We start from the raw sequence: 19079 nt of genomic DNA, 5'->3' as shown, positions 1-19079 counted from the left end.
ACCCAGAGATAAACCCACGCACATGTGGTCACCTTATCTTTGATAAAGGAGGCAGGAATGTACAGTGGAGAAAGGACAGCCTCTTCAATAAGTGGTGCTGGGAAAACTGGACAGGTACATGTAAAAGTATGAAATTAGATCACTCCCTAACACCATACACTAAAATAAGCTCAAAATGGATTGAAGACCTAAATGTAAGGCCAGAAACTATCAAACTCTTAGAGGAAAACATAGGCAGAACACTCTATGACATAAATCACAGCAAGATCCTTTTTGACCCACCTGATAGAGAAATGGAAATAAAAACAAAAATAAACAAATGGGACCTAATGAAAATTCAAAGCTTTTGCACAGCAAAGGAAACCATAAGCAAGACCAAAAGACAACCCTCAGAATGGGAGAAAATATTTGCAAATGAAGCAACTGACAAAGGAGTAATCTCCAAAATTTACAAGCAGCTCATGCAGCTCAATAACAAAAAAACAAACAACCCAATCCAAAAATGGGTAGAAGACCTAAATAGACATTTCTCCAAAGAAGATATACAGACTGCCAACAAACACATGAAAGGATGCTCAACATCATTAATCATTAGAGAAATGCAAATCAAAACTACAATGAGATATCATCTCACACCAGTCAGAATGGCCATCATCAAAAAATCTAGAAACAATAAATGCTGGAGAGGGTGTGGAGAAAAGGGAACACTCTTGCACTGCTGGTGGGAATGTGATTTGGTTCAGCCACTATGGAGGACAGTATGGAGGTTCCTTAAAAAACTACAAATAGAACTACCATATGACCCAGCAATCCCACTACTGGGCATATACCCTGAGAAAACCAAAATTCAAAAAGAGTCATGTACCAAAATGTTCATTGCAGCTCTATTTACAATAGCCCGGAGATGGAAACAACCTAAGTGCCCATCATCGGATGAATGGATAAAGAAGATGTGGCACATATATACAATGGAATATTACTCAGCCATAAAAAGAAACGAAATTGAGCTATTTGTAATGAGGTGGATAGACCTAGAGTCTGTCATACAGAGTGAAGTAAGTCAGAAAGAAAAAGACAAATACCGTATGCTAACACATATATATGGAAGTTAAGAAAAAAAATGTCATGAAGAACCTAGGGGTAAAGCAGGAATAAAGACGCAGACCTCCTAGAGAACGGACTTGAGGTTATGGGGAGGGGGAAGAGTGAGCTGTGACAGGGTGAGAGAGAGTCATGGGCATATACACACTAACAAACGTAGTAAGGTAGATAGCTAGTGGGAAGCAGCCGCATGGCACAGGGATATTGGCTCGGTGTGTTGTGACCGCCTGGAGGGGTGGGATAGGGAGGGTGGGAGGGTGGGAGACGCAGGAGGGAAGACATATGGGAACATATGTTTATGTATGACTGATTCACTTTGTTATGGGGCAGAAACTAGCACACCATTGTAAAGCAATTATACCCCAATAAAGATGTTAAAAAAAAAAAACCAAATGAGATATCACCTCTTACTTGTTATGGTGGCTATTATAAAAAAACAAAGACAGGTGTTAGCATGGATGTGTACAAATAGGGGCACTTGCACACTGTTGGTGGGAACGCAAAATGGTGCAGCCTCTATAGAAAGCAGTATGAAAGTTGCTCAAAAACGTTAAAAATAGAACTATTATATTATCCAGCAATCTCACTTCTGGATATATATCCAAAAGAATTGAAATCAGGATCTTGAAGAGATATTAGTAGTCCCATGTTCACTGCAGCACTATTCCCAATAGCTAAGTGCAGAAACAACCCAAATTTCTGTTGACAGATGACTGGATAAAGAAAACGTGATATATACATACAATGAAATATTATTCAGCCTTAAAACTGAAGGAAATTCTGCAATATGTGACAACATGGATGGACCTTGAGGACATTAGCCTAAGTGAAATAAGCCCAACACAGAAAGACAAGCACTGCATGATTCCACTTATACGAAGTATCTAAAATAGTTCAAACTCATAAAATCAAAGACTAGAATGGTGGTTTCTAGAGGATGGGGGGGAAGATGAGGTGTTATTAGTTAACAGGCATGACATTTCAGTTAAATAAGATGAACAAGCTCAAGAGATCTGTAGAACATTGTACCTCTAGTCCACAATATTGCACTTACATTTAAGAAGATAGATCAAGTATCCTTATCATATAATTTTAGCTCAGACAATTTGAAAACTATTTATGTAGCCTATGTGTACAATACTTTTCAAAAAAAATCAAAATCTCATGCAGATTCCCAATATGTATGTAGATAAAAGCAGGGTTTTTTTCTTTTCCATTATAGTTTATTAGAGGATATTGAATATAGTCCCCTGTACTATATACAGTTTGTTTCATATATAGTAGTTTGTATCTGCTAATCCCAAACTTCTCATTTATCCCTCCCCCACCTCCTTTCCCCTTTGGTAACCATAAGTTTGTTTTCTACGTCTGTGAGTCTATTTCTGTTTTATAAATAAGTTCATTTGTGTCATATTTTAGATTCCACATATAAGTGATATCATATGCTGTCTTTCTCTTTCTAACTTACTTCACTTAGTATAATAACCTTTAAGTCCATCCATGTTGCTGCAAATGGCATTATTTCATCTTTTTAAGGCTGAATGGTATTCCATTGTGTATATATACCATATCTTTTTTATCCATTCATCTGTTGATGGGCATTTAGGTTGCTTCCACGTCTTGGCTATAGTAAATAGTGCTGCTAGAAACACTGGGGTGCATGTATCTTTTCAAATTAGAGTTTTTTTCCAGATATATGCCCAGGAGTGGGATTGTTGGATCATATGGTATCTCTAACTTTTAGTTTTTTAAGGAACCTCCATACTGTTTTCCATAGTGGCTGCACCAATGTATATTCCTACCAACCGTGTAGGAGGGTTCCCTTTTCTCCACACGCTCTCCAGCATTTATCTGTAGACTTTTTAATGATGGCCATTCTGACCACTGTGAGGTGGTACCTCATTGATTTACATTTCTCTAACAATTAGAGGTGTTGAGCATTTTTCATGTGCCTGTTGGCCATGTGTATGTCTTCTTTGGAGAAATGTCTATTTAGGTCTTCTGCCCATTTTTTGATTTTTTGTTGTTGTTGTTACTGAGTTGTATGAGCTGTTTGTATATTTTGGAAATTAATCCCCTGTCAGTCGCATCATTTGCAAATATTTTCTCCCAGTCTGTAGGTTGTCTTTTCATTTTTCTTATGGTTTCCTTTGCTGTGCAAAAGCTGATAAGTTTGATTAGGTCCCATTTGTTTATTTTTTCTTTTATTTCTATTGCCTTGGGAGACTGACCTAGGAAAACATTGGTATGATTTATGTCAGAGATTTATGCTTTGCCTATGTTCTCTTCTAGGAGTTTTATGGTGTCCTGTCTTATATTTAATTATTTAAGCCATTTTGAGGGGTTTTTGTGTGTGTAATATGTGAGGGTGCGTTTTAACTTCATTGATTTACATGAGGCTGTCAGCTTTCCCAATACCACTTGCTGAAGAAAGTCTCCACAAAAAAGCAATATTTTAGTGGTATACATTTTGTTAGCCTAAATTGACAAAATTATTCCAATAAGAAAAAATTTGCAATCTAGGATTATTGAATATAGTTATAATCTTCTATCGGTCTTATCAGTTATTTTGTGTTTGGTTGGGGAAAAAAAGATTCACAGCTCACCTTCATTTTTTTTTTTTTTTTTATGGTACGCAGGCCTCTCACTGTTGTGGCCTCTCCCGTTGCGGAGCACAGGCTCCGGACGCCCAGGCTCAGCGGCCATAGGTCACGGGCCCAGCCGCTCCGAAGCATGTGGGATCTTCCCAGACTGGGGCACGACCCCACGTACCCTGCATCGGCAGGCGGACTCTCAACCACTGCGCCACCAGGGAAGCCCTCACCTTCAATCTTAATACTCGTCAATACAAACCAGAAGCATGCAAAAGAAATAGAAAATCTTTTCAAAGTTAAATCACTAACAACATCTAACAATGGTATCCATTCTTACAAATATTCATGTCAGACAAAAATCACCTAATAGAATACAAAAACATTTATAGTATGGTACCTTGCAAAACGTAAGTGTAGGCAGACACCAACTGGATAGTCCTGAGCTGCATTCTTGTTCCAGGCCTGAATTTAAAAGAAAAAAAAAACACATATTCATGAGAACTAACATTGGTGGCGTCCTACGTACATCAGATGCACTGTATTAGTTCCATTCTTCAGGAACCTAGAGTCTAAAAGTGGCCTAACCTGCCACACACTACAGGACAATCTGCAATGCATTAATCTGGAGCTGCTGATAATCCAAACAGGATCAGATTCTGCCTATCAAACCCTTTCTTTTCCTCCTAAACTGGTGAATGAGGATAGCAAAGGGAAACTTTAAACTTCAGAAAGCCTGTTTTGAGCACAGTAGAAATATCATTTATGTTAAATATATTAATTAAAAAGGAATTACAACTGTAGATATATTACTATATATGTACACGTACTGGTGATATATATATTACATTTGCATTCTTTACAATAAAATTTTAACCAATACCTTAAGGTAGTGTTCCTGGACCAGGTTCGTCTTGCCCCATGCCCGAAGTCAAAATGCCAGAAGGGTTTTAATTTGCAAGGCAGCCAAGCAAGAAGACAGAGGAACAAGTTTCTGACCCGCCTTCCTGAAAGCGACTGGCCAGGGGTATTTATGCGATCAAGCAGCAGGGCGGTCTGAGGTGTGTAAGCGAGAGGGGCGTGGGGAAAGGTGATTGGAGAAAGGGGCGGTAATCGTGGTTCTGCGCAGCCGTAACTAGCTACAGGCCTCTGTCCGTTCAAACGTGGAAGTGCTTACCATCATCTGGGGGTGGAGTTTTCGGCCCTCTGGAATCAAAAGGGTCACAGAGAGGACACTTGCGCATGCCTAGTGGAGGGTTTGATAGTCCCATCCAGTCTTAACCGGCTGAGCTCTAACTAGACACAGCTGACGGCCAAGTTCCTGGAAGACAACCCAGGCGAATATCTTATTGTTTAGGCTACAAGCAGCTTGGAGGACATGCAAGTCTTAAAAACCTTGATTAGTGAAGTCAGGTGAAATGGATTTGACTCAAGATAACACACAGCTTCACTGGTTTAACTTGTCTAGTTGTTAAAGTATCACTTATCTAAATTCTCTGGAATACTCTTGCTTTGCTAATGAAAGCTGTTCCTCATCCTGAACAACCATTTCTGGAGAAGCTCTTATCTGATCTTCTTACAGGATTGACCACTGTTATCCATTCCTTCTATGAAGCATAGTAATAGATGCCCATAGCATGTTCATACTCACAGCTGGTAACCTCCTACCGTCTACTAACATTGTCTTTCCAACCCTACAAGACTGTCAAGAGCTCGGCTGGTTTCTCACCTCCGACTAGCAGTTCTCTATCCAAAGACCAGATTCTCAGGCTCTTACTCTACATCCAGAATCTGCAAATGTCCCAGATTAACAGAAGCTGCTGATCAACAGCTCTCCTCTCAGTGCTTCTACCCTCTTCAAAATGTAGACCTGTCTAGTTGTGATGCATGGGCATTTTAACAGAATTTTTAAATTGATTATAATTTGTGTGGCATTTCTAGTCATTCTCAGTGAGAGCATTAGTCTGCTGCACAACATCTTACACAGGGGCCGAAGTCCCACACCTGGATTTGAAACCCCAGGGCAGGAGCTGTGTTCAACCACGTAGCTTTTGTGTATCCAGTTTCCATTTCAGGACTCTAAAAAGTTCTTTTCTGCTCAGAAAGTTAGTGCTCCTCAAGATTTGACCAACACAGACCCAAATTAATCTTTCTTTCCCTCCTTTTACCTTCAGATAATTTCTTACAAAAATGTTAAAACATAACATTTAATGATTCTGCTTTAAATGTGCCATTCAGCAATGAGTTGTTAAATCCACTTGATTTTAATGGGGTGTGTACATTCACTTGGAGTTGACCAGAATTCATTTTGGTGGAGAGATGCATCCTCTCCGTCTGTCTTCCGAAGGAGCTACTCTGAGTAGAAACAGAGAGGTCCAGTCTTTGCAGCTCAGGCCAGGAGAGATGCAGTTTCATTCTGAGGGGCTTCAGCTGGTAACTCTGGCCACTTGTGCATTAAGAGCCAGCGAGCCCAGCGGCGGGGCATGTCAAGATCCCAAACATCTGACTCTGCAGAAGATATCTTATTGTCCTTAGTGAACCTTCTCGGCAATTGGCCTTCCTCTGAGGTCGTGGCAACACGAGGTTAGGCAAAGCCAGGCAGATGTGAAAAATAGCTTTCCCCAAATCAAAGCCCAGATAGAATTGAGGACTTGTAAAGACGTCTGATGGGCTTGCTCGTTGGCTAAAGATCAATTTGATCTAGCCCTTGAGGAAACCAGAGTGTATGTTGATTTCCATTAAGAAAAGTGAGGAGAAATGCTTACAGAAATGCTACCACCTCCCTCCAGATCCACATCCTACTCCCTCCCTGCCCTCCACCTCCTCTGTTCACCCAGCAATCATCCGAAAGGAAGATCCTCCTGAGCTGACAGGGTCCATTAGAGAAAAGAAAATTGTCCTCTCTCCATATATTACCCCTCGATTTGAAAAGCAAAACCCACTGTCACCTCGCTGCAGAGTCACGCCGCTATTTTTAGCGTGTGTCTTTCTGCTACTGCATGATGAGTCAGGATTCTCTTTTTAAAGATACTTGGCATTCCTCAGAAAAATATATACACATTTAATGTTGCTACTATTCCAATCCCCAAGTAAAGATTTGCTCCTTTTCTTAGCTGCCCTCAGCCCCACAGAGCTGTTTGGGCTGCACCCCCAAGACCTCCCATGCTACTCCTCATTTCAAAAGCAACAGCTAAGGCAGATGCAAGGGAGATGCACTGGTGCTCATAAATTCAAGGAGCTAAAAGAGCAACAGCTGTGGCAATTGCGGGACTTTAGCAGGTAATCAAGTAACTAAGAGCCGAAAGAGGGATTTGACAATTCTACCAGGGACTGGGACAGAGGGCATCAAGAACTTGAGCTTCAAGGAGAATTCTCCCTAGTTATCAACGAACATGTAATCCTGTGACTTTACCCACATAAGCGCAGCGGACTTTCCTGCTCTTGATTCCAATCCTTGAACAGTAGGTATATCTTTTCTCATCTCATAATATTTGACTTTCTTAGATCTATTTATCCTATATTATATACTGAGGTTCACCTGTGCATTTTGAGTTAAATTCATCATTGGTTTAATACCATCTTTCAGTAGACTTATATACTTATGATAAGATGGGCATTTTCAGGGAGGAGTATTGGGCTGATTTAGACTGAAGCTCAAGAGTAGCATTTCTTCTGAAATATTCTGAAGTCTAAAGGGCAATGATTCTCATACAAAGGGTAACTAGGCTTTCTTGCTCACCTTTGAAGGTTAGAATAACACCCAGGGACCAGGGAGGCGTATGAGGCATTGAAAGGAGAAGGGATACTGTGCCTTGTTCTCTTTTGTTATTAGAAATAACTACGAAAAACTTTCCCAGAGGACAGAACCAGGCTCTAAGTTCAGTGTAGTGGCTAAAAGCACAGACTCGAGCCAGTCTGCCTGGTTCAGATCCCAACTCTACCACTTCTAGGCTCTGTGACCTTCAACAAGTTTCTTAACTATTCAGTGTCCCAGTTTCTGCATTTGTGTAATAATGCTAGCAAATGATTTTATGAGAATTAAATGATTCACTACACAGAAAGTGTACACCTAGCACATAGTAAGCTCAGTAAAAGTTATCTTATTATATAAATTATGTACCTCTTCAATATTAAGCACTTGTTCAACAGTTGGAACACTAGAAAATAACACTATCAACTAAAATATCTCCTTGATATTTTAAAAATATTTTTGTATTTGTGAGCTCTGTTGGTTGCAAGTTCAACTTAAACCAGCCTAAGGGGACAAAAGATTAAATTATTGGCTCTTGTACCTAGGAATTTTAAGCAGTATATATGGCGTCAGAAATGGTTGGATCCAAGGTCTCTGTCTCTCTCCACCTCTAGGCTGAGCTCACATGATGTTTTCCACATGATAGGAAGTTGGTCACCACTAGCCCCTTACTTACACCCTCCTGGCCTATCATCTCCAGCAGAAACAGTCTCCCCTGATGCTCAAGCATTAGTCCCAGGAAGGACTGTGATTGGTTCAGCCTACAACCAGTCACTATGGAGGCAGGAATGGTGTTATCCCGCCAGAATCAAGTGCCTTCCCCTGTAAAGCTAGCGGTGAGGCGTAGGGAGGTTGAGGTTGGGGGACAAGGAAGGCAAGACTGGCAGCAACAGCTCCAACCAAACCTTACCACACCCAAGGAATCGATCCCCTGTGCGAAAGAGTTGTCCTGCTATCAGAGAGAAGTGGCCCCAGGGACTGATATGCAGTCGAGAGTAATAGATGCCCATCTGAAGCTACCTGGGAAATGGGCTGGGTTAACAGGAGCCTGCCTTGCACATTTCATAAGACAAAGATCCATTATAAACATATAAGATCAAATTACATCTTTAATTTTTAATCAATAAATAATAATTTATTGATTATCTTTTAATCATGGTTATCTTTTAACCATGGATAGAGATAAGATCTTCATTCTTTTTATATAGTGATGGCAAATACATTAAACAGGTTTTATATCTCATGCAACCTAGGAAAATAGGTGATGAATTCCTAGAATGCTGTGTTGAGAGATTCCGAGGTTGCATCCTTGCTCAGACAAAACAATACCAGTCATGGGTATGGTCTGGGGAGTAGTGGTCCATATGACAGGTGATAACTGCCTGTATGATGCCAGTCTAAGAACGCTTATCCACAAACTGAGGACATTATAGATGGAGAGATTTTTCAGTTAGAGCTATGTGTCAGAGCCGAGCTTCCAAACAATGCTAGAATTAATTCAAATGGCCATTAACACCCAGCATGGCAGGTTAGGCACTTAAGTGAGCAGCTTTACAACACCACAAATGAGTGTTGGAAGGCTGACTCATCTCCGTTAAGAAGGAAGAAAATGCCGATTTACCTCTCTCAAAGCCCCCTAGAGCAGCATCTCACAACCCTTGTCTTGAGATGCTTTACTGTAACACAACAAATAAATAAGGACAAGAAGGTAACTTAACCTTTTCTTCCTCATTTTAACATTCTTATAGTTGAATACTTCAAATGAGACAGCATATGTAGTACTTCACTAGTCATAGTAAGCGTTCTTCAGTCATAGCTATTTTCATGATTATTTTCACAACTTTTCTTCCTTTTAAAGCATATATTTTATCACTAAATAAAGAGTGAGAGATCTGTGTGGCCAAACTCTTATTTTAAAGATTTTCTCAGAAGATTTCAGAGAAGATCTTCCTGTATTACCATGTTTTTTATTTTCTGTATTCTATGGTATTTTGACATACTGGGGGCCTTGTGAACCTGGGGAGAGACTGCCCTCCCAGAGTTAGCTAATTCTTAGAGATAACAAACACCTTGTTTGTGAGCACAACTTTCACGTACAAACCAACAAATCCAAAGTCCATGTCCCAGCCACCTCCTTTATCAAATGCTCACACACCAAGCCAGTATTTTCCCTGCCCTGAATCACCCCTGGGACAGGGACTGGACAACTAGAGACGACCCTCATAGCCCAGAGCCTGCCCAAATTATTCAAATTGTCCAATCCTAAGCTTGATCAAATTTGCCTACCCTGCCTCGCCCATTCCTTCCTGCAGAAACCACAGTAGAGGCCCTGGGCCATGCTTTTCCGTCACTCCTGCTTCCTGAATGACTTGGGTGCTTCCCCATGTGGCCCCGCATGGCACAGCGCGCCCCTTCCTCTTGGGAACTGTAAGTAATAAACCCTTCTTTCGAAGTCAGTTGTCTCTGTCATCTTTTTATACCTGATTAAACAAATCCAAGGTACATTTTAGGACACTCCCATAACCACAAACAATAGGGTTGAAGAATAATATGTGAAAGAAAAAAATACTCTCAAAATTGAAGTGGTAGTAAAAATGTGGGAAGAGGAAAACCTTTGAACACCGTATGTTAATATCATTTATTATTCATTTTCTTTCTCTAGTTGCATTTGAAGAGAAGCTACTACATCTAAGTATATACATATTGGAACTACGGAATTGCTATAGAAATAAATATCCATTTGCTGTGGGGGACTTGCCAGAGTTTTAATGAAATTATGGACAGAATTAACTTTAGCAGAAATTATCTCCAATATAATCTTTAGCAATCCAGCAGTTAATTTAATCTCATCAAAACGTGTTCAACTTGGACCAAATTTTTCTCTTTTTTTTGCACTTTCTTTTATTTTCAAGAAACTTTTAAGTAATTTCCCTTGATTTTACTGCCAAACTTTAAAACACCAAGCCCCTGGGTTAGAGGTAACATGCCCATGCGTAAAATTAAACATCAAAGGAAAAGCCAAATTATAATGGCTTTTTGGAATAAAGGATGAAGAGGGCAGATGTGGAAGGAAAAGGTGAACCTGGAAGAAACTGCAGTGCACACACACAAGGGAGCAGCATCCGCAGTGACCATTGCAAAGACAAGATGGAAAGCACAGCCACCAGAGTGTACTCTGCACAGAGATGCTGTGTACTGAAAGGAGGGAGAAATGATTTATAGACCAAGAAAGACCTGGACAGAATTATCCATTTTTGGAGGAATCATTTGTGCTGAAGCAATGAAGACTTTCTAGAGAACTATTTGAGGAGGCAGATGTTTAGATAATATGTTGCTGCTTTGCATTCCTATAACACCTTCCATCTCAGAGCTGCAGAGTGTAACACAAACATTAACTAATAAATTGAGCCTCGTGGCACCTCTGCGTGATCGATAAACATAACAGCCGTTTTTACAGTGCAGGAAAGGCAACACCCTGCTCAAAAGTGCTGAAGTCATTCACCCAAGGGCACGAAGGGGAGAAAATGGCAACCTCTTTCACAGTGAGTGTCAATTCTCCCCACACTCTCCACAAGGCACTTTTTCTCACGTGGCAGGTCAGCAACTTCAAGAGCATGTTTTCTTCTGTGGGACACTTGGTGGTCATGAAGGGGGCACAACATCTACCCCAGTTTCCAGTGATTTGCTTCAGAAGCTATCTCTTTAACTGGGAGATGATTTGAAAATCATACGTCTTGGATCAAAGCCTTAAACATCTTTGTCTCTGGTTTACCCAGGAATTAATTTGTGTGCTAATGCTGGTCTCTTTCCTGGAATGACAGTGGCCTTTAGCTCTAGAGTTACCTGTTCATGTGGCTTAATCCGATTATGCAAAGGACCTAAAATATTACAAGAATATCAAACAACCCCAACACGTCTGTGAAGGCATTCATGGAATTATTTTTACTGACATTTAATTTCTGCAAAGCCCATAAAATTGTCATTGACCAGAGCACATGAAATCAGTCCTTCTGATCTTCCAGGGAATTGTGTCTTGTGACAGCAAAGAAAACTATTTCTTAATCATTTGAGCCCCTGATTGACTGAAAATGGGCAGGCTGGAATGGTTTTGTGACAACAGAAGAAGACTTGTGGCTATAGATTTAGTTAAGATTCTCACTTGAAACCATCAACAAAATGAAAAGGCAACCTACAGAATGGGAGAATTTATTTGCAAATCATATATCTGATAAGGGGTTAATATTCAAAATATATAGAGAATGCATACAACTCAAAAACCAATCTGATTTGAAAATGGGCAGAGGACCTGAATAGACATTTTTCCAAAGAAGACAATACAGATGGCCAATAGACACATAAAAAGATGCTCAACATCATTAATCATTAGAGAAATGCAAATCAAAACCACAATGAGATATCACCTCACGTCTGTTAGAATGACTATTATCAATGAGATATCACCTCACGCCTGTTAGAATGACTATTATCAAAAAGACACTTGGCTCACCAAGTGTTGATGAGAATGTGAAGAAAACATACCCTTGTGCACTATTGGTGGGAATGTAAATTGATGCAGCCACTATGGAAAACAGTATGAAAATTCCTAAAAAAAAATTAAAGTAGAACTACTATATGATCCAGCAATTTCATTTCTGGGTATATATCCAAATAATCAAAGTCAGGATCTAGAATCAATACCTGCACTCGCATGTTCATTGCAGCATTATTTACAATAGCCAAGACATGGAAACAACCTAAGTGTCCATCAACAGATGAATGGATAAAGAAGATGTGATATGTCTATATCTTTGTTTATATATACGTATATATATCATATTTATGTATAGGTATATCTATACATACATATACATATATACATGTATATACATCTATATATATGTGTGTGTATATATATATATATGTATATAATGGAATATTATTCAACCATGAGAAAGAAAGAAATCCTGCCATTTGTGACATCGATGGACTTTAACAGCGTTGTGCTAAGTGAAATAAGACATACAGAGAAAGGTGAATACTACATGGTATTGCTTATATGTGGAATCTAAAAAATAAAAAGTCAAACTCATAAAAGCAGAGTAGAAGAGTGGTTGTCAGGGGCTGGGGGCAGGGGGACTAGGGAGAGGTAAAAGGGTACAAACTTTCAGCTGCAAGATGAATAAGGTCTGAGGATCTAATGTGAAACATGGTGACTACAGTTGATAACACTATTGTATCACTGAAATTTGTTAAGAGATTAGAACCTTCTCACCAAAAAATAGAAAAATACAAAGATAAATATTTGAGGTATGGATGTGTTAATTAACTTGATGGGGGAAATCCTTTCAAAATGAACATGTATATCATATTCATAATGGATGTACACTTTAACTATCTTACAATTTTATATGTCAATCATACCTCAATAAAGCTGAAATAAATTTTAAAAAGATTCTCACTCACTTGGTTAAAAAAATTGAATTCCTATTTGACTTCAACTTCAAGTATTACTTTACAATATGAGAGAAACGGAATCTTTTCTTTTTGTCTATCACTAAAATTGCAAACTACAGAGATTAACACAGGGTAACTTAAGCAGAAAAATAATTTACTAGAAGGATTTTATTGCAGAATTAACAGGAGGGCTGGAGAAACCAGGAAAAGGGGCAGGAACTAAAGGAGGCAAGACACAACCAAGCTGTCCTCATTTGGTTTGGGATGCAGCCCCAGCAGTGCCACCCTGTCACTCACCGCCCCTCCACTCAACTCCATGGTAGATCTGGCGGAACCTGCATCTTTGGGTCCCTCCCTCAAGATTTAAAGTCCTGGGTGTGAACATTCTACTGGATACTTTCCAGTTGGTCTATTCCCCGACTACCAGAGAGCAGGTGAGGAGAACACCTGCTAGCCTTCAGCTTTCGTCTTGAGATCCCTCCAGAGTAGAGGGGGTTTCAGCTGCTAAGGCCTAACACCGCAAGTGCTACCCAACTTATCACATTCTTGTCTGCTTAGGAAATTCCACCACCACACTGTGTAACTCATTCTCTCTCTCTATCACACACACACATATATACGTATACATCTTATACAGCCTATTTATGTATCACTTTTTAAAAAAAGAAAACTTGATAATCTCATTTTTATTGTTGTAAAATATCTATAACATGAAGTTTACCATTTTAGCCATTTTTAAGTGTAAAATTTAGTGGCATTAAGCACGTTCACAAAGTTGTGTAACCATCACACGTTATCAAGCTAATTTCAGTCAAGTGTTTTCCTCTGGTGAATGTGGTCAAGAAAGGACTAGAGGTAGTTCTGTGGGAACCAGGATAGAAAGGGATCCATTACAAGCAAAGTTGCCCGGGTGTCCTTTTCATGCCACATTGTAGCAGCTGACAAAGGCCATTTATGCAACAGCACAGCTTTCATTACCACTGTGGTTTGCTAGCACGTGGCTGCTGGTTTGTGTTGAAAAGTGGACTGTCCCAAACCCCTGGGTTCAAGTGTGGCCAGCTAACTTAGCAGTGAGTCCCTCCCTAGCCCCCATGAATTGTTTCCTAAATAATGTCCCATTACAAAGTTAGGAAGTTGAATAAATTCCTCTTGTGAATCAACTCCTAATAAATGAAATTGTCTTCAGTGTAAACCCCCCCCAAAAAAATTGGAATTGTCTTGGTAACTAAGAAATCATTTACTTCCTTTGCTAATGTTATCTGTGAATGCCTTCTAGACACATTCATCACACTTAGCATCATCTAAGAAGAGAACCCTTCTCTGACCCCCACACTTGTCCCAATTCTAAAATCACTGACTTTGGATGAGCCCCTCCCCCTGTGTCCCCAGGCAGGCGAGAAGTTGCCTTCACTGCAAATAACATAACACGGGACCAGCGCTATTGACGATAGCCATGCAACTGATTCCATTGTTGCTAACCTTTTGGAATTTAAAAAGCGAAGTAATTTACATCCCTGCCGTTAGTAATGTCCTCGAGGTTATTATGGTTATTGTTTACCTTTCCTGTCCGCATTTGGCAAGTTATCTGCCCAGTAACTAGATCTTATAATCCATCAGTTTTCATATAAGTATATTAAACGGAGAAATTGGGACTGATGTGGTAGGGGGACAGGAGACTGTCTCAGAGAACCCCGATTCAGTGAAGCTTGAATAAGGCGAAAGAGGAAGTGAAGAATTACACAAAAAGGCTGAAAAGTTTTCATCGATTGTGCCCTGCTTCACAAAATGGGTGGGGGGATGAGAGTCGATGGTCACCCATACGATCTCCAATATATAATCAGCTACCCTGGAAGGTGGTAAGAACTCAGTGCCTGGTAAATTCCAGTCTTGCATGTACTGGAAAGGGAGAGTGTGCCTGCAGGTTGTGAGTTTGGTGCCATGGCCTCCGCGTTGTTCCAGGTTGGTAATTGGCCCGTAACACTGATTTGAGGGTGGGCTCTAATCCAAGGATTACACAGAATCCTTCCCCTGGGGGAAGCACGTGCCATTCAGAAGCAAAGATTCCACTTTCTCCTTCAAGCTCATTGTTTTATGACACCATCATCTCCCTGCATTCTCTTCCCATTTCCTGCTCTGCTGACGAAATGGCAATTTGAGGGAGTGGAATTGACAGTTTTAGGGAGCTTTGAAATGAGATCTTTTATGCCTTCTTACTATCTGTTTTTCCTCCACATGGTGAATGGCTAGCAAACAAAATTACAGAGGGCTTAAGTCACAGATTAACTTGATTTCTGGTGCTGGTATCTCCCCAATATTGTCTTCTTTCTACGTCTTTGCCCAGAAACGTACAGAATTACAACTTGCTAAGTTGCCATGCCGACCCCTATACGTTATCTGTTAAAGTTTCCAGACCCGCAGATCCTAATTTAATTGTAGGCATTTTAATTAATGACTTGTATGTTTTGTATAATAACACATTTTAAAAACTAATGAATTATAAACAGAAAGACAGTTAATTAGTTTTGATTAAAAGATAATTTACTTATTTAGATAATGCTCCTTCAATTTATGTTGCTCAAACAACTGGGTCTTATTTCAACCTAAATCCTTACCATGAAAAGACTGGTACCCACTTCCATAACAGGCTGCAATGCCGGGGACCTCTGATGGGAAACTCATCATTAGGAGAATCTAGTAGAGTTGGCCTTGCCACATTGGTGTCTGCTTGCTTGTTGTCTAAGGATGCTATCAACGATTAGTGAATAATGAACTGTATCAAGAAAGAAGAGCATTTGAATTTTAATACGGCTTTTGAGGGAGACATTAGGGGTTTTTCTGTTTGCACTTGATTGCCAAACATTTGCTTGTTAAACAAGTTATTACACAAAAAGCACTTAAGAGAGTGCCTGGCACTTTGTAAGCACTCAATGAATTCTCATCATCATTGTTTGCATGTTTATGACGATTCTAGCATAAAAGGCTTGAGCATCTTGGCCTCCTTACCATGCTGGGCTTGTGTGCTCTCACCATACTGTTACGTCTTACCCTTGAATTTCTCTGCTGTGAGCTCTTGATTCAAACGTTCCATGTGCCTTCTCACCTTTAAGTTTGGACAGTTTTTAAAAGATTCTTTTTCAAAGAAATTTAGGAAGAAGACTTTCATAACATTTTGGGTTGCCATCTTATTTGGTGGTTAAGGTGAATATAACTTCGGTTATATAAGTCACTGTTAGAGGAATCTTCACTAACCTGCAGAAATAAGAAGTTGCATCATCACATCTTTAGCTCCTGGAGTTTTTTTCCTAGTGACCTCCAGGATGCTGGCATCTGTCCCAAGAATGGTTTAGGATGGTAATAACTGGAGGGTAAGCGATGCCTTGGTGGAAGCAGACACAACCAACGATGGCAACTCACTCAGTGTCCTCTTGTGCCACAAATGGGAAGACCCACCTAAACAAAGACCCCCATGACTTGTGGTTTTCTGGGGTAGAGTCCTCTACCCCGACACCCGCTATGCAGTCTATCATCTTGCCCCAGAAATCTCCACCCCCTCCTCTGAAAGAGGAGTGGATTCTCAGCCCCTTCCTCTGACTTGCAACTTGAGTAATGCCTTGGCGGTTCAGTGGTCTTTGTCAGTGTTTCCTCTTCTTGGGTGTTGCAAGATCTGGAGGAAGATAGTGATGGGCCCCAGACATTGATGAATGGGGGAGCCCCAATCCCAGACCAGGCTCTCCACCTAAGGGAGCTGCAGCTAATGTAAACAGGTATGCAACTTTCTTCTTAAACGGAGCAGCCTAATTTCATCTCAAAGAATGTTTCTGCCATGGCTATGACCATGGTCTTTCCCTTCTGATAGAACAGGCCCCACCACATGACCCTCTTTTGCCCCTTAGCTCTGCTGCCTCTTTAGATAAACTACTTAGCTGTCCATGGTTGTCTTCTTTTCCGTTCCTGGGTGGGTGGAGCTTACTCTAACGTACCACTTGAGGGTAAACTGTTGTATCCCCTTGGAGTAGTCGTGGTGGAGGGGGCAGTGGAAGGATGCAAGAAGGTGATTGTTAATTCATCCCATCACCAGGGCTAGAAAGAAAAATAACTCTACTGGCCTCCAGTGTCGGGAAGGAGGAAAGATTTGTGAACAGTGGGACACTCTGGTTAGAGAACTATGCCCACAACCAACAGGTACTTGATAAATCTTCCCTCTTGTAGTTTAACTACCTTCCTGGCATCTGATTGCTTTTTAGCACATCCAGAAAGTGGAATAGAAAAAAACGAAAAGAAGGATAACGTGATTTTCACTGACTTTTAAAAACAGTAGGATATTTATTTTATCAAAGACTTTTGATGCACATTAGTGGTTAAATTGTGGAAATAAACATCATGCATTTTAAGTGTTTTCTATTCTTGTGTTCATCTTCATCTTTGACTTGCATCAGTTGATAGAATGACTGTCACCACCGTTAGGGAACATGAGCCCATAGAAAAGTGACAGAGGTGTCACTTCCTCATAAAGACTGGATGCATGAGAAACATCATTTTTTTATAACATAGGTTCAATCTGTGTTATGATCTATGTCTCAGAAGTTACCAGAAAGTGTTTATTCATCATGTACGATTTTGGCCCTTGGAAACTTACAAGGAGACACTTACCCCAAACTGCACTGTTCTCGGATCTTGCAAGCCACCTGACGGTATTGGTGCCTATGTTGTATCCTGTATGGAGCTAATGCTACCTGCAAATCATGCAGAAGAACAAAGCAAAACAACTGCAAAGGGAGGCTCAAAATGCCACCCCAGCTCTGCCTCTCCGTTCAGCCTCCCACTCTTGTTAATAGATTGCTTCTATAGGCCCCAGCCCAGCCTGGTCCTTGCCCCCAACCTTAGCCACATCCACATGGGGGAAGGCAATCCCGTGTCACCCCCATCCCAAGCCTACGTGCGATGGAGAATTAGCCAGATGAGAAGCTGCAACTCAGCCTGCCAGAATGTCCTCTTCAAGATCTGCTCCCCGTGGGAACCAACTGGAGCCAGAGTCTAGGCGTCAGCTTCCTAAGTCCGTATCATCTCAGAGCCAAGCAGAAAAAGGCCTGGTAGCCCAACTGAGAGATGGTGCGGCAGATGAGTCATTCTGTCCCTTAATTAACATAACAGCTGCAAGCAATCTCTCCCCATCCCCATAATCTTACCAACAACATTGGCCGGTTCTATGTGTTTGTTGGCCACGTGTACTGTGTGTTTCAAATAATTGATAACATACAGGATTTTTGTGCCCAGACATAGAGCATGCTTCATTCTGCATCTTCATTAAAAATGAAATGTTAAAACGTTGTATATGTCAGATGTTCTGCAGATGCAGAATCATCTTCTGATATGGAACTATATCCAAGAATTTTTATTTGTTTTTATCACATCACGATAATAAAGATTCATGGAAAGTTTGGGGCATGGTGGCTTAAAATTTTTCTGGTTTCTCCTAATTTGTTTACTTTTTAAAAGCAAGCTGTAAATATTAGTGGTAATGATGTGCTGAGTGGAACTACATTCCGACGTCAACCTCAGAAGGATTATACTAATCCAGAGGCCAGAAACCAGTTGAATTTCTAACTATACTATTCTTGGCTGAAGTTTTGAAGGAAAGTTTTTAAGGGTAGTTTGTGGTTTAAAGTGCATATTTTCTCTGAAGTTTTATTCTAAGTATTTGGAAATGCAAAAGTATATATGCGATATGTGTAACATCATCACTTATACATAATATATAGAATGCAGATAACTATACGAGACAGTTCACTGAATTGTACCTGGCATGTAATAGGTATTGAATAAATATCCAAAAATGGATAAACTAAGAAAATATGCAGTACCTAACAGGGTCATATCTGATTCCCGTGGCCAAGTGATGCAGGGGTCTGTGAAGAAAAAAACCACAAAATGTGGCCAGATATGGCCTTGGGAAGCAGACAGCACTGTACAATATGGTGAAAATATGTTTTTTTCACTTGAGAGATTCTTATAAATCAAGTGAAATCAGCCACATAAGTATTTCTTGTATGAGTTTTAACTTTTCTTCTATAAATTCTAAGTGGGCCAGGACTCAAGTCACTCAGGGCATTCCCATGATGATTGGGTGTAGCCCGAGAGGTTGCCTGGCGGTTGTTGAATTCAACCCAAAGAGCCTCTGCAGC

At 40.3% G+C, this 19079-nt stretch overlaps 1 long non-coding RNA gene across 1 annotated transcript; it reads right to left on the bottom strand.

Annotated features, from left to right (window-relative positions):
* Positions 1-4125: 4125 nt before the first annotated feature.
* On the bottom strand, positions 4126-18093 carry LOC307182735. Its single transcript, XR_013827246.1, has 3 exons — positions 17548-18093; positions 15510-15667; positions 4126-4157 (listed from the first exon to the last, which is right to left on the bottom strand). It is a non-coding gene; the product is annotated as an uncharacterized lncRNA (long non-coding RNA).
* Positions 18094-19079: the final 986 nt, after the last annotated feature.

The sequence above is a fragment of the Stenella coeruleoalba genome (assembly GCF_951394435.1).
Source record: "Stenella coeruleoalba genome assembly, chromosome: 2".
NCBI lineage: Eukaryota > Metazoa > Chordata > Mammalia > Artiodactyla > Delphinidae > Stenella > Stenella coeruleoalba.
The sequence above is the reverse complement of the archived record's forward strand: the minus strand, read 5'-3'. Positions and strand labels throughout refer to the sequence as shown.